We start from the raw sequence: 14,686 nt of genomic DNA, 5'->3' as shown, positions 1-14,686 counted from the left end.
GGCAGTCTCTCAGCCGTGCGCTGGAGCGTCTAGATCCACGCCCTCTGACGGAAGTGAAGATTCTCGGCCACTTGCCGCGGCGATAGTCGGCGGTGAAGGAGTCCAAGGCACTGCTCCGCTTCTTGCGAACTTCTGGCCTGCATGATAGGCTGTGACTTCAACGAACACTCACATTTCAGACTGACGTCAATTTCCTGCTACTCTCCTTTCACTTTCTTTTTTTTATCCCCGCACTCCTTTCCTCTCGTGTAGGGTAGCAAACTGATTATTTTTCCGGTTAACCTCCCTGCCTTTCTTCTTCTACCTCCTCCTCCTCCTCCAGGTACGCCACAGAGCTTGCAGGTGGAATGAAATTGATCAGGAAAGCGGGCGTGTATGACAATGGGGTATCGGATTGTGCGCGTTTATAACCTGCGCCAATGAGCGGCTGGTGTGATTGTGAGAGTCGTGGCAGAGGAAGCGGATGTTTTCCTGTTTCCGCGGTAGTATGTAAAGATGTCTCTAAAAGACAGCAGGGACTCCCAGCATCCATGGGTGGCAGTTCCTCCTCAGCTCGCAAAGGTAGACCTCTGGCTAGGGAGCAAGTCTCCCCGTTGTCTGGAATACCCACATGTTCGGGTGTCCAAATAAGGGTGACGGATTGTCCGGGGTGCTAAGAACGCAAAAGGCGGCGTACGGTTCGGAACACTATGCCATTGGAAAGGTTAAGGACAGCCGTTCTAGAGTCCCAGATGATTTTGGTGGCGCGCGTGGGGTCATGGCTAGCGCAATGAATGCCTCGGACAGCCCGCGTTATCAAGTTGGTAGGACTGGGAGGTCGTGCTCTCGTCTCTGGACCCGCCATCGCAGCTTGATGCGGTGCTTCGGGGTGCCAACGTCATGAACAAACACCACAAGAACGTTCCGACGTAGAGTAGGACCGTGCGGTGGTCCAGGCACCCAAGGAGTGTCTAAACAAACTTGCCATAATCAAGTTCTGCTCGCTCTCTCTCTCCTGTGCATCGGTTGTAGAATCGGCGAGAACAGCGCCAGCAGTGAAAAGTTTTGCTCTTGTTTGTGACGGCTAGTACATTGCGATGGCCGATTGAATAGGTAGCCGCGTCCACATAGCTACTCTGGTGTCTCTGCGCCGCGTTTACTTTTCAGCGATTTTGCTTCCAGAGCCCATTAAACTCAAAACAAAACACAAACTGTTTCACCCGTTACGCACTGATTGCGACCGGACAAGTGCTTGTTCGCAGTGACATACTCAACAAAAGTTTTCAGTCCACTGTCTGTGGTTGAACAAAACGTTGCATCTCGGCGCGCATCACAATGAACTTCAATAATCACCTGAGTTGTCAAGGCAGGCATGCTGGAAGAAGCAACGGCAGCAGCCGCCTGGGGATCTTTAACGTGCACTGACATCGCACAGCACACGGCTGCCATTTTGGGTTTCGCCTCCTTCAAAACGCGGCCGCCGTACCCTGGTTCAAACCCGACAGCGCTGGCTGCGTTAAGATAGAGGAGGAGCAGAAGAAGGAGGAAAACTAAAGAAGAACGAGAGTTGTGCCAGAGCTTATGGGCGGAGTCCTCATTCCAGGGCTCCACTGGCTTCAGCGGCCCTGCGGACCTTTTGTATGAGGGTCCGTTGGTCCTCAAGTTTCTGGCTGGTCATGAATGCCTTCCACCGCTCAAAATACGTGTTTTCAGTAGGTAGATTGTTTGATTTGCACCCCCCCCCCACCGACCCCGGAAATGTCGAAAAGTGTAAGGCGGACCTTGGACCAGGGTCATGTGTTGGTGTATAATGTTGATGTGCAAGATGCAGTCTATGACCATTTGGAAATGTGTTGGTCTGTATCTACCGTCACGACACGGTATCTCCGTTGTGTAATTTCCTATGAGGGGGGGGGGGGGGCGGGTAGGTGTCTCATTTGAAGACGCTGAAGCACTAGGCGTTCGTTGCACTTAGAAGGTAGGGGGCAAGAGGGGGCACAGAGTGTGGCCCCGCTCGGTTAATGATGCTTCGAGCTAGAGCATGTGCCCTCGTTTACCTCCAGTTCATGTGGAGTGCAGGTTATTTGGTGGTGCTTGGTGAAGAGAATAGTGTCCATAGCCAGCTGACGTGCTTGGGAACTCGGCCTCTCATGACGTATCGACACGCGTGTTGTGAATCTGTTGGCGCATGAGCGCTTTGGCGTCGTGACTCGTAATGAATAATGGCAATGTCCACGGCGATGGTCTGCGCGGACGCTGGTGTTTCGGCTCTTTCAAAAGCAGCGAGCAGAGTCGACAAGCGGTGGTCCACCACCGAAACTGAGTACTTGTCATGGCCTAGATGTGCTGCGGAGTCCACATAAACCACGTTCGGGTAATTGGCTAGGAGTCGACGAAGGTAGGATCCTAGCTCTCGTCGTGTGCCTGTGCGACCGTCTTTAAGCATATGTTTCAGTACCGGAGCCACGCAGATAGATATACTTGCTGTGTTGTTTGCCTAAGGAGGATTTAGTATCCAGTTCGCCGATGTCCGCAACTGTGCCTACTCGGAGTACGAGAGCTCATCCAGCTTGGATGGCCTTAAGTCTTAGCGTTTCAGATGTACGGATGGCATCTGTTAGTTCCGTATAGGTGTTGAAGATTTCTACTGACAGTGGCGCGGCACAGAGCGCTCGCACTAAGACAACAGCCATTAAATATGGTCGTTACCATTAGTCATCTCGTCTCATTCTTCGTCTGGCCGCTACCTAACATTCGGTGTGAGGTACCGTAAATCGACTTAAGTTAAGAGTTCATCTGAAGTGAAGGACAGCGCAGCGATTCATGGAAGGAAACATGATAGGTGTAACGTTAAGAGATCGGAAGCGGGCGGATTGGGCGAGGGAACAAACGCAGTTTAATGACATCCTGTCGAAATCAAGAGGAAGAAATGGGCTTGGGCAGGGAATGTAATGCGAAGGCAAGATAACCGCTCGTCCTTAAGGGTAACGGAGTGGATTCCAAGAGAAGGCAAACGTAGCCGGGGGCGGCAGAAAGATAGGTTGGCGGATAAGATTACGAAGTTTGCGGGTATAAGGTGGCCGCAACTGGCAAAGGACAGGGTTAATTTCGGGAGATGGGAAAGGCCTTTGCCCTGCAGTGGGCGTAGTCAGGCTGATGACTATAATGATGATGATGACGGTAAATCATCGCCATTGTGGTCTTGAGGCTCCAGCTCCCGCGTGAGCCGTGGCCGTGAGCCGTGTGCTCCTTGTCGGCGCCGCCCGGCTGCCTCCCGCCTGCCAGGCACGAACCGACCTCGCCATTGCTCCCCCGCCCCGATCACCCGACACGACGAGCTGGAACAGACGCAATGACCCGATCTATCGACCCCTCCGACCCGAGACACAGCTCACATGTGACGACACAGCCCTGTGCCCATGCTGTTTGGCGCGTCCAAGGGACTCGCCTACTCTCCTGGTGACCTGCAGCACAGAAGCTTTGTGCATTTGAACTCATTGGCTCAGCTCGTTCATCGTGGCGGCCAGCACTTCACCACACCTTGCCGTTTCTGTTGCACCGTCCTCTCAAGCCCATCGGCATTTCGCTTTGACGTCTTTTATTCACAATCAGGACGATCGCTGAGTCGCCCCGGGCAGTGTAGAAAGAAGCTGGCAGTGGCGCGGCACACAGCGCTCGCGCTAGGCCACCAGCTATTAAATTATCTCATTGTCATCAGTCATCCCGTCTCATTCTAAGGCTGGTAACCAGGCGATAGTCTTTTCACGAACTCGCAAGCAAGCACGAAAGATGTCTCCTAACGGTAACGCCGTTCAGACAATGCCGGTTTCGTTTGAATCCACCAGCAGGATAAGATTGGACGATGAAGAATTATACCGATGCAAAAGTCAGCGAGCGTATACTATTGACTAATACAAGAGCCAGAAAGACTATACAGTACGTTGAAACCTAAAGGGGTTATTGCGAATTTCACTTCGCCGTTATGCAGCCTCGATGTGCACTTTACCGTTATGCAGCCTGGTTGCAGAGACTCATATGTGGAGAATGTGAGTAAATTAGCGAAAAGAAGCCTCGAAACTTTTTACTTGACTTCTAGCGTTAATGATCAGCATCTTAAGGTAACCAAGATTAGGGGATGGACCATGAGAGAGTCACCAAGAATGTCTAACATATCAGCTGGACATTGGAGCCTGTTATCGAAACGTTTGGGCATTGCATTAGTAGTGTTACCCCAATTACAACGTATACTACCGGAGAGAATGCGATGAAAGCGCAAACTAACTTTGGGGTTGTTACCTCCGAAAGGAGTGGCTTTTTAAGAGCGCCAATGGCTTTTCTAGAGCGCAGCTCTTTGCGCCCGTTCCTGCGTTTCGCGTTGTCGCCGTTGTCCATCGTAACCAGCTACGCAGCCGGGGCAGCGCGCTGCTTTAGCTGCGCGCATTCCTGGCGCCATCTACCGCACGCCCAAGTCGAAACGCATAGCCGCCGCCGTTCACCGCTGCGTGTAACCCCTTCTCCCCCTATCGCCTGCATCCGTGGCGGCAACCGCGGCAAGAGCACGTGGTGTTCTCCGGTTGGCGAAGCGCCCGGCTCGGCATCAGCCGATTAAGAAGCGTGCATCCCAATCCGAAATACAGAGCCACGTTCACTTGGCACGCTGGCAGCGTCAGCGGCATCGGTCAGTCGCTGCTATCTCTTTGTCGCGCAACGTTCCTATGCGGCCACGCGCTGCCTCCCGCGACCTCCGGATAGCTTAACTGCTCTCTTCGCTCTTCCTGCAATGCCACCCCTGTGCGACGGCAATCAGAGTGCCGGATCGGTGCCGGTGGATCGCGATTTCTGCACCGCCCGAGCCGAAACGCATAGGAATTTCTTACCACATGCAGAAGTTTACCCCGTTCCGAACGCTCGCAACGCCTCCCACTGCTTTGACAACCTCACGAAATGCTTGCATAGACCTTGTCTTTGAGAACCAGGCATATATATATATATATATATATATATATATATATATATATATGAGAGAGGCCAACAGCCAGAGAAACCATTAGCTTTAAGCGATACATATTCAAGAATATTCTAAATCGAACAAAAGCACAAAATAAATAAACTAAAAAATATCCCCTCTGTCCCTTGGTTTCTGTGGCTGTTGGCTTCTCTCATATTTATAACGAGCCCCTCATCCCCTCCATTTGTTTGCTTAATTGCTTAGCGAGGGCCTCGGTTCTGGCAGCCTTGACACCATAGGGAGCATAAGAGGGTATTCACACAGCTTCCGCCCTCGCCGTTCGATGACGTTCTACGTCACACCTGCGGTAACTCAGGACGTTCTACGTCCGCCGCTTAAGAACGTGGGTGGCGCTGATGAACAGTCTCAAGGTTAGGTTATTTGTAAACATAAATACCCCCGAAAGCAGAAGATTTGACAGCCGTCGCCGTAGCTCAGCGCTAGAGCACCGGACGCGTAATTCGGAGGTCGTGGGTTTGGATCCCACCGGTGGCATGTGGTTGTTTTTATGCAAAGCATATTACTAGAGCTACACTACAGCCCGTTGAGCGCGGCGGTGGAGCTACCATTGACCTTTAGCGTGACCACGTGACACCACGTGACAACATGACGTCACAGCAGAGGAGAGATGGGCTGCCGGCTCGCGCGGTCGGCCGCGGCGGTGGAGGCTCCACATCAGAGGCGCTGCAGTTGACCACGTGACGCTACAGCAGCGGTATAAAGCTGAGCTTGCCTCGCTCTCCGGGCACTTACGAGGCGGCCAGGTGCTGGGATGCCGCCTAGAAGCAGGGCTGATTTGAACGAGAAGCGAAAGCTTCAGCGTGCCACAGAGACCGATGAAGAGCGGGATGAACGTCAACCAAGGAAAGCCATGTATTACCAAGCCTAGCCATCAATATGCTTCGCATCTGACTAGGCTTAACCTTAGCTAAGCCTCAGCCATTTTTTTCTTCTGCTTTTCTAATCAACTAGCCTTAAGCGATAACATATTCAGTGATATTCTAAATCAAACAAGAGCACAAAATATATAAACTAAAAAAAATCCCCTCTGTCCCTTGGTTTCTGAGACTGTTGGCTTCTCTCATATTTATAACGAGCCCCTCTTCCCCTTCATTTGTTTGCTTAATTGCTTAGCGAGGGCCTCGGTTCTGGCAGCCTTGACGCCATAGGAAGCATAAGAGGGTACTCACAGCTTCCGCCCTCGCCGTTCGATGACGTTCTACGTCACACCAGCGGTAACTCAGGACGTGCTACATCCGCCGCTTAAGAACGTGGGTGGCTCTGATGAACTCTCTCATGGTTAGGTTATTTGTAAACATAAATACCCCCGAAAGCAGTACATTTGACAGCCGTCGCCGTAGTTCAGCGGTAGAGCACTGGACGCGTAATTCGGAGGTTTTGGGTTCGGATCCCAACGGTGAAATGTGGTTGTTTTTTTTCTGCTTTTCTAATCAATTAGCTTTAAGCGATAACATATTCAGTAATATTCGAAATCGAACAACAGCACACAAAAAATAAACTAAAAAAAATCCGCTATGTCCCTTGGTTTCTGTGGCTGTTGGCTTCTCTCATATTTATAACGAGCCCCTCAATTCCCTTGGTTGGTTTGGTTTATTGGGGTTTAACGTCCCAAAGCGACTGAGGCTATGAGAGACGCCGTAGTGAAGGGCTCCGGAAATTTCGACCACCTAGGGTTCTTTAACGTGCCTCAATTCCCTTCATTTATTTGCTTAATATATATATATATATATATATATATATATATAGAAGAAGGGGTCACAACCTTGCAATTATCTTAATTTAATACCGACAGTTTCGGACGGAGGACCGTCCTTCCTCAGGGTATACACAAGAATGAACACAATTTCTCATTTTGTACGCAGCGTGCGCAAAGGGTGAGGTGAAACCACTCTCTCTCCCGTTAGTGGAAAGGGACGCAAAGTCAGTATAAGACGCAAGTGCTCCAGTCCATTTAGGGGGAAGAGGGTGACGGTTGCGAAGGACAGGGAAGGGGAAAAACACATATATGCACAAAAATATAAAAATAAAGGAAGCAAAAGTAACATTAAAAAATAAAAATAAATATAGGAAGGCAACGGCGGAGGCTTGGGTAACAAAGCTATAGAAATAGATAGGGAGGGAACTAGTTGCTTCTGAGAAGGAATGTTTCGAGAGAAGCTCCCTTCGGTGTGGGCGGTGAACCCAGCAGAATTGACACAAACAATATTCTAACAAGGAAAGTACAAAGCAAAACCACAAATAAAACAAAAAAAGAAACACAAAAAGAAGAAAGAAACAAGCGCACGTATGCATGTGTACAGTGCATAACATCACAGAACGGACCGCTCCCCAGCGGTGCAGGTGTTTTGGACCGTTGTAACGTGAGTTACGAGTCAGCCACAACATTTAGAGCCGTTTAAGACAAGCCCGTTATCGCCACGGCGGAAGCGCGGCGCCGCGGTCGAGGGAGGCAGGGCGGCCGGCCAGACGCCGTGCGGGAACCCGATCCCGCAGCCGAGTGCCGCGGCGTCCGACCCACAGTAGGCCATTCCCTTCGTGCTTTTCGTCGCGAAGGCATTCGAGTACAGACTGGTTTTTCAAAAGAAGGGGCCGAAAGGACGGGTGAGAAGGAACCTAAAGAGTAAATACGTTCAGAAAAAAAAATTAAGAAAAGTAAGAATGGGGACGTGGGACCCCGCAGAGTGCAGGCTTCATGGAAGAGGAGGGATTCCAGACGTTCAAATTGTTCTAGCTAGTTAGGCTTTTGAGGAAGGTAAAACTGCCCAAGTTTTCATTAATTCCATGTGTTAGTGTCCGAAATTTGTGTATGAAATACGACTCTCTTTGTTCTCTTTGGCGACTTGTTTGGAAACCCGATTGGAGAAGGATGACGTGAATGTTTTCGAATGCATGCTGGGGCAGGCACAGGTGCTTAGAAAAAGGAAGATTTGGCAGCGCGTGAGTATGGGCCTTGTGGTTGTTAAAACGCAACCTGAACGGTGTTTCCGTTTGACCGATGTATTCCATGCCACACACACTGCAGTGTAGCATATACACTACGTTCGCGCTGTCGCAATTCAGGGTTTCCCTAATCCTGAAGGTGAAATCGGAGAATGTTCCTTTAGCGATGGTTGTAGTCTGCATATGACTGCAAACCTTGCAACGTGGCTTACGGCACGGTTGACATCCAGGACTCGGGTTGGAGTTGGGCGTTGTTTTGGACTTAACTAAAATGTCCCTCAGGTTCCTACTGCGCCGGTATACTGCTCTTGGTGGTTGTTTAAAAATGAGAGACAAGTGACTGCTTTGCTGGATAATATTAAAATGTTTTGATAGGATACTATTAACACGTGGAATGTTAGATGAATGCGTGAGAATAAGGTTGCTTGGCCTTTCACTATCCCGCGATTGTGGGGAATTTATTATTTTATTCCTGTCTAAACCACGAGCTTTCAGGATAGCGTCATCGACGATGGACGCTGGATATTCCTTAAGTAAAAGATTTGTTTTTAGCTGCTCAGCATGGCGGTCAAAGTCTTCGAGCTCAGAGCAAATCCGTCGGTATCTGTGAGCCTGTGAGTAGGGTATGCCAGTCTTGCAGTGCCGTGGGTGGCTGCTCTTAAAATGTAGGTACTGCTGGCGGTCAGTGGGTTTTTTGTAGAGAGTTGTCCTAAGCACGCTGCCTTTTTTCTCTATTTGAACGTCCAAAAAGTTTATAAATTTTGTGGAGATGCTGTGGGTGAACGATATGGAAGGATGAAATGCGTTATACCTCGCTATGAATGCCAAGAGGCTGGCTTCGTCGTGCGGCCAAATGAAAAAAATATCGTCCAGGAAACGTTTATAAAGGAGTGGTTTCAAGGACTGAGTGTCAAGGAATTCTGTTTCCAGTGCTGCCATGAATAAGTTAGCGTAGGCCGGAGCCATCTTTGTTCCCATCGCCGTGCCGTTCTAAGCACCTTTTTCTAAGCACCTGTGCCTGCCCCAGCATGCATTCGAAAACATTCACGTCATCCTTCTCCAATCGGGTTTCCAAACAAGTCGCCAAAGAGAACAAAGAGAGTCGTATTTCATACACAAATTTCGGACACTAACACATGGAATTAATGAAAACTTGGGCAGTTTTACCTTCCTCAAAAGCCTAACTAGCTAGAACAATTTGAACGTCTGGAATCCCTCCTCTTCCATGAAGCCTGCACTCTGCGGGGTCCCACGTCCCCATTCTTACTTTTCTTAATTTTTTTTCTGAACGTATTTACTCTTTAGGTTCCTTCTCACCCGTCCTTTCGGCCCCTTCTTTTGAAAAACCAGTCTGTACTCGAATGCCTTCGCGACGAAAAGCACGAAGGGAATGGCCTACTGTGGGTCGGACGCCGCGGCACTCGGCTGCGGGATCGGGTTCCCGCACGGCGTCTGGCCGGCCGCCCTGCCTCCCTCGACCGCGGCGCCGCGCTTCCGCCGTGGCGATAACGGGCTTGTCTTAAACAGCTCTAAATGTTGTGGCTGACTCGTAACTCAGGTTACAACGGTCCAAAACACCTGCACCGCTGGGGAGCGGTCCGTTCTGTGATGTTATGCACTGTACACATGCATACGTGCGCTTGTTTCTTTCTTCTTTTTGTGTTTCTTTTTTTGTTTTATTTGTGGTTTTGCTTTGTACTTTCCTTGTTAGAATATTGTTTGTGTCAATTCTGCTGGGTTCACCGCCCACACCGAAGGGAGCTTCTCTCGAAACATTCCTTCTCAGAAGCAACTAGTTCCCTCCCTATCTATTTCTATAGCTTTGTTACCCAAGCCTCCGCCGTTGCCTTCCTATATTTATTTTTATTTTTTAATGTTACTTTTGCTTCCTTTATTTTTATATTTTTGTGCATATATGTGTTTTTCCCCTTCCCTGTCCTTCGCAACCGTCACCCTCTTCCCCCTAAATGGACTGGAGCACTTGCGTCTTATACTGACTTTGCGTCCCTTTCCACTAACGGGAGAGAGAGTGGTTTCACCTCACCCTTTGCGCACGCTGCGTACAAAATGAGAAATTGTGTTCATTCTTGTGTATACCCTGAGGAAGGACGGTCCTCCGTCCGAAACTGTCGGTATTAAATTAAGATAATTGCAAGGTTGTGACCCCTTCTTCTACAAGTATTCCTGGCCCATTGAACGACAAGACTTCCTGCAACTACTTCTACTACAATGGCTGCCAGCGCTCACACAACCGAGCGATTATCTATTCACCTCCCACGGAACCCCATCACCACTGCTATAATTGGCGACGAACTTTTCAAACACGTGTACGAGTATTTCGACCCGGCGCAACAAAACACCCCTGGCTTCGTGGTATACAGATCAGCCAAGTTCGCGGATATTCCGGCACTCTTGGAGTACCTGCCTGCCACCATCCGTAGAGTGATCATTCACGTTGGGACAGCCGACATCGCGGCCACGGGCGCCGCTGCCGCTCTGTCAGGCCTGAGGGAGATCGTGGGGAGAATCGGCCGTGAGCACCCCTCGTTGAAAGTGTGCCTGAGTCTTCCTGTTCCACGCGCCCTGAACCGCCGACGCCGAGGAGCCAACAGAAGGTTCGTCCACTGGTTCAACGCTCAGGCGAAAGTCTTTGTGGAACAGGTGCGGAGGCTATGTCACCAACGGCGGCTTGGCAGGGACGTGGTATATATCAATCACGCACTTGAAGAGTTGCCACCATGGAGAGTGCTCGCGGCCGATGGACATCATCTGAGCTTCGAGGGCGTGGCTATCGTGTGCGAGCACCTGAAACGCGCCCTCGGTGTCAGACCCCCCGCTACGGGATGGAGCGTTCGTGGACAATCGATGGCGACGACCCAGGGAGGCAGCGGCGCAAGAACAGCGCCATCACTGGCTCGTCCGAGAACCCAAGAGGCCGAGACACCCCCCGTACCGCCACGCCGCCGCTACATGACGAGACAAGCCTGCACCGAGGCGGCACGACACAACCCAACGCAGCGCAGCGACTGACTCGCTGCCGCCACAGGTACGGCCCGCTCCCCAGAAACTCACTCACCGTCATTTCTAAAAATCCGGAAAACTATCGAAAAACGAATTAGATATGAATCCCACGCGACCACTCTAACTAGCTATTCAGAATCGGAAGCCATACCAAAAGGTTTGCGACTGCAGCTTACCCCGGCGATGACAACCCTTAACGCAGATGAGGACGCGGAATGGAAACAGATTCTACATGACAGTTCATTACGTCTTGTGGACCTAATTATACGGCACAGCCAACGAAAAGCTCTCGAATTCGAGCATGTCGAGCAATCCTTACGTCGTGAACCGGACCTTACGCCGAGAGAAATAACTCAGCTAAAAGAATTCGAAGAACGAAAGAAAAAAGACACAAATATGCAGAAACTTAGCAAACTCCGGCGAGACGGTGTGACCCCGGCGCCACGTTCACCAATTCCGCCTTCTACTAAAAGCACGCTAGGCCCTGAGCAACCTAATACTAGCCGGTCTTCCATCGAGGCTGACAACGTTGTGAACGTATCGAGCCATCCACTCTCTCCTTCGGAACGAAAGTTGCTCTCCAAGGGTTTAACTTTCTGCCCGACAACGGGAAAATTCAACGAATTCCAATTATATCAGGATCTGGATAACTTTGCAAGGAATCTACGTCTGCGCGAGTACTTCCGAAACCGCGAAAGCAACCGTGAAATCAACATACCCGGGACATCAAACCAATCATGGACTCCAAACGAACACAGAGATAAACATCTAGATATGTACATCGCCGCCGTTCAAAAGGATATCATCGCCTCATATTCAAAATCAAAATCAAAAAAAGTCCCGAACAACCTCTCATCCGAGGAACGGCGAGCCCTCGACTCTTTAAATCAGCGATCTGACATTGTCATCAAGCCGGCGGACAAAGGCGGTGCTGTTGTTGTTATGGACAAGTCCGAATACATAACAGAAGGTTTCCGGCAATTGGAAAACGAACAATTTTACACGGAGCTAACCAGTGATCCCACAGGTCAGTTCGAAATCGAAATTAACAATAAGTTAAAATCACTTCATCAAGATCAAAAGATATCCGGGGAAATTCTTAAAGCAATGACTCCAGTTAGACCAGTCCCTGGACGGTTCTACCTACTCCCGAAAATACACAAACCCAACCGTCCGGGCCGTCCCATTGTGTCAAGCAACGGCACACTCACCGAAAAAATATCTAGCGTCCTCGACTTCCTTTTGAAGGACATTATACCAACTATCCCGGCCTACATTAAGGACACAAATCACTTTCTCAGAGTGATATCTAACCTCAAAATTCCCAACCGAAGCTTCTTGGTTACAATGGATGTGACATCTTTATATACAAATATCCCCCACCCAGACGGCATACGCGCGACAGTGGATGCATACTTGAGGACAGATCCCCCCGTTCATCTTGATGAGGAAACTCTTTCTGCAATCCTAGGCTTAGTACTGAACTACAACAACTTTGAATTTGAGGGAAGACACTATCTTCAGGTCAACGGCACGGCGATGGGAACAAAGATGGCTCCGGCCTACGCTAACTTATTCATGGCAGCACTGGAAACAGAATTCCTTGACACTCAGTCCTTGAAACCACTCCTTTATAAACGTTTCCTGGACGATATTTTTTTCATTTGGCCGCACGACGAAGCCAGCCTCTTGGCATTCATAGCGAGGTATAACGCATTTCATCCTTCCATATCGTTCACCCACAGCATCTCCACAAAATTTATAAACTTTTTGGACGTTCAAATAGAGAAAAAAGGCAGCGTGCTTAGGACAACTCTCTACAAAAAACCCACTGACCGCCAGCAGTACCTACATTTTAAGAGCAGCCACCCACGGCACTGCAAGACTGGCATACCCTACTCACAGGCTCACAGATACCGACGGATTTGCTCTGAGCTCGAAGACTTTGACCGCCATGCTGAGCAGCTAAAAACAAATCTTTTACTTAAGGAATATCCAGCGTCCATCGTCGATGACGCTATCCTGAAAGCTCGTGGTTTAGACAGGAATAAAATAATAAATTCCCCACAATCGCGGGATAGTGAAAGGCCAAGCAACCTTATTCTCACGCATTCATCTAACATTCCACGTGTTAATAGTATCCTATCAAAACATTTTAATATTATCCAGCAAAGCAGTCACTTGTCTCTCATTTTTAAACAACCACCAAGAGCAGTATACCGGCGCAGTAGGAACCTGAGGGACATTTTAGTTAAGTCCAAAACAACGCCCAACTCCAACCCGAGTCCTGGATGTCAACCGTGCCGTAAGCCACGTTGCAAGGTTTGCAGTCATATGCAGACTACAACCATCGCTAAAGGAACATTCTCCGATTTCACCTTCAGGATTAGGGAAACCCTGAATTGCGACAGCGCGAACGTAGTGTATATGCTACACTGCAGTGTGTGTGGCATGGAATACATCGGTCAAACGGAAACACCGTTCAGGTTGCGTTTTAACAACCACAAGGCCCATACTCACGCGCTGCCAAATCTTCCTTTTTCTAAGCACCTGTGCCTGCCCCAGCATGCATTCGAAAACATTCACGTCATCCTTCTCCAATCGGGTTTCCAAACAAGTCGCCAAAGAGAACAAAGAGAGTCGTATTTCATACACAAATTTCGGACACTAACACATGGAATTAATGAAAACTTGGGCAGTTTTACCTTCCTCAAAAGCCTAACTAGCTAGAACAATTTGAACGTCTGGAATCCCTCCTCTTCCATGAAGCCTGCACTCTGCGGGGTCCCACGTCCCCATTCTTACTTTTCTTAATTTTTTTTTTCTGAACGTATTTACTCTTTAGGTTCCTTCTCACCCGTCCTTTCGGCCCCTTCTTTTGAAAAACCAGTCTGTACTCGAATGCCTTCGCGACGAAAAGCACGAAGGGAATGGCCTACTGTGGGTCGGACGCCGCGGCACTCGGCTGCGGGATCGGGTTCCCGCACGGCGTCTGGCCGGCCGCCCTGCCTCCCTCGACCGCGGCGCCGCGCTTCCGCCGTGGCGATAACGGGCTTGTCTTAAACAGCTCTAAATGTTGTGGCTGACTCGTAACTCACGTTACAACGGTCCAAAACACCTGCACCGCTGGGGAGCGGTCCGTTCTGTGATGTTATGCACTGTACACATGCATACGTGCGCTTGTTTCTTTCTTCTTTTTGTGTTTCTTTTTTTGTTTTATTTGTGGTTTTGCTTTGTACTTTCCTTGTTAGAATATTGTTTGTGTCAATTCTGCTGGGTTCACCGCCCACACCGAAGGGAGCTTCTCTCGAAACATTCCTTCTCAGAAGCAACTAGTTCCCTCCCTATCTATTTCTATAGCTTTGTTACCCAAGCCTCCGCCGTTGCCTTCCTATATTTATTTTTATTTTTTAATGTTACTTTTGCTTCCTTTATTTTTATATTTTTGTGCATATATGTGTTTTTCCCCTTCCCTGTCCTTCGCAACCGTCACCCTCTTCCCCCTAAATGGACTGGAGCACTTGCGTCTTATACTGACTTTGCGTCCCTTTCCACTAACGGGAGAGAGAGTGGTTTCACCTCACCCTTTGCGCACGCTGCGTACAAAATGAGAAATTGTGTTCATTCTTGTGTATACCCTGAGGAAGGACGGTCCTCCGTCCGAAACTGTCGGTATTAAATTAAGATAATTGCAAGGTTGTGACCCCTTCTTCTACA

The sequence above is a fragment of the Amblyomma mixtum genome, chromosome 2, assembly GCF_055824585.1.
Source record: "Amblyomma mixtum isolate Tamu chromosome 2, ASM5582458v1, whole genome shotgun sequence".
In the NCBI taxonomy this organism is placed as follows: domain Eukaryota; kingdom Metazoa; phylum Arthropoda; class Arachnida; order Ixodida; family Ixodidae; genus Amblyomma; species Amblyomma mixtum.
The sequence above is the reverse complement of the archived record's forward strand: the minus strand, read 5'-3'. Positions refer to the sequence as shown.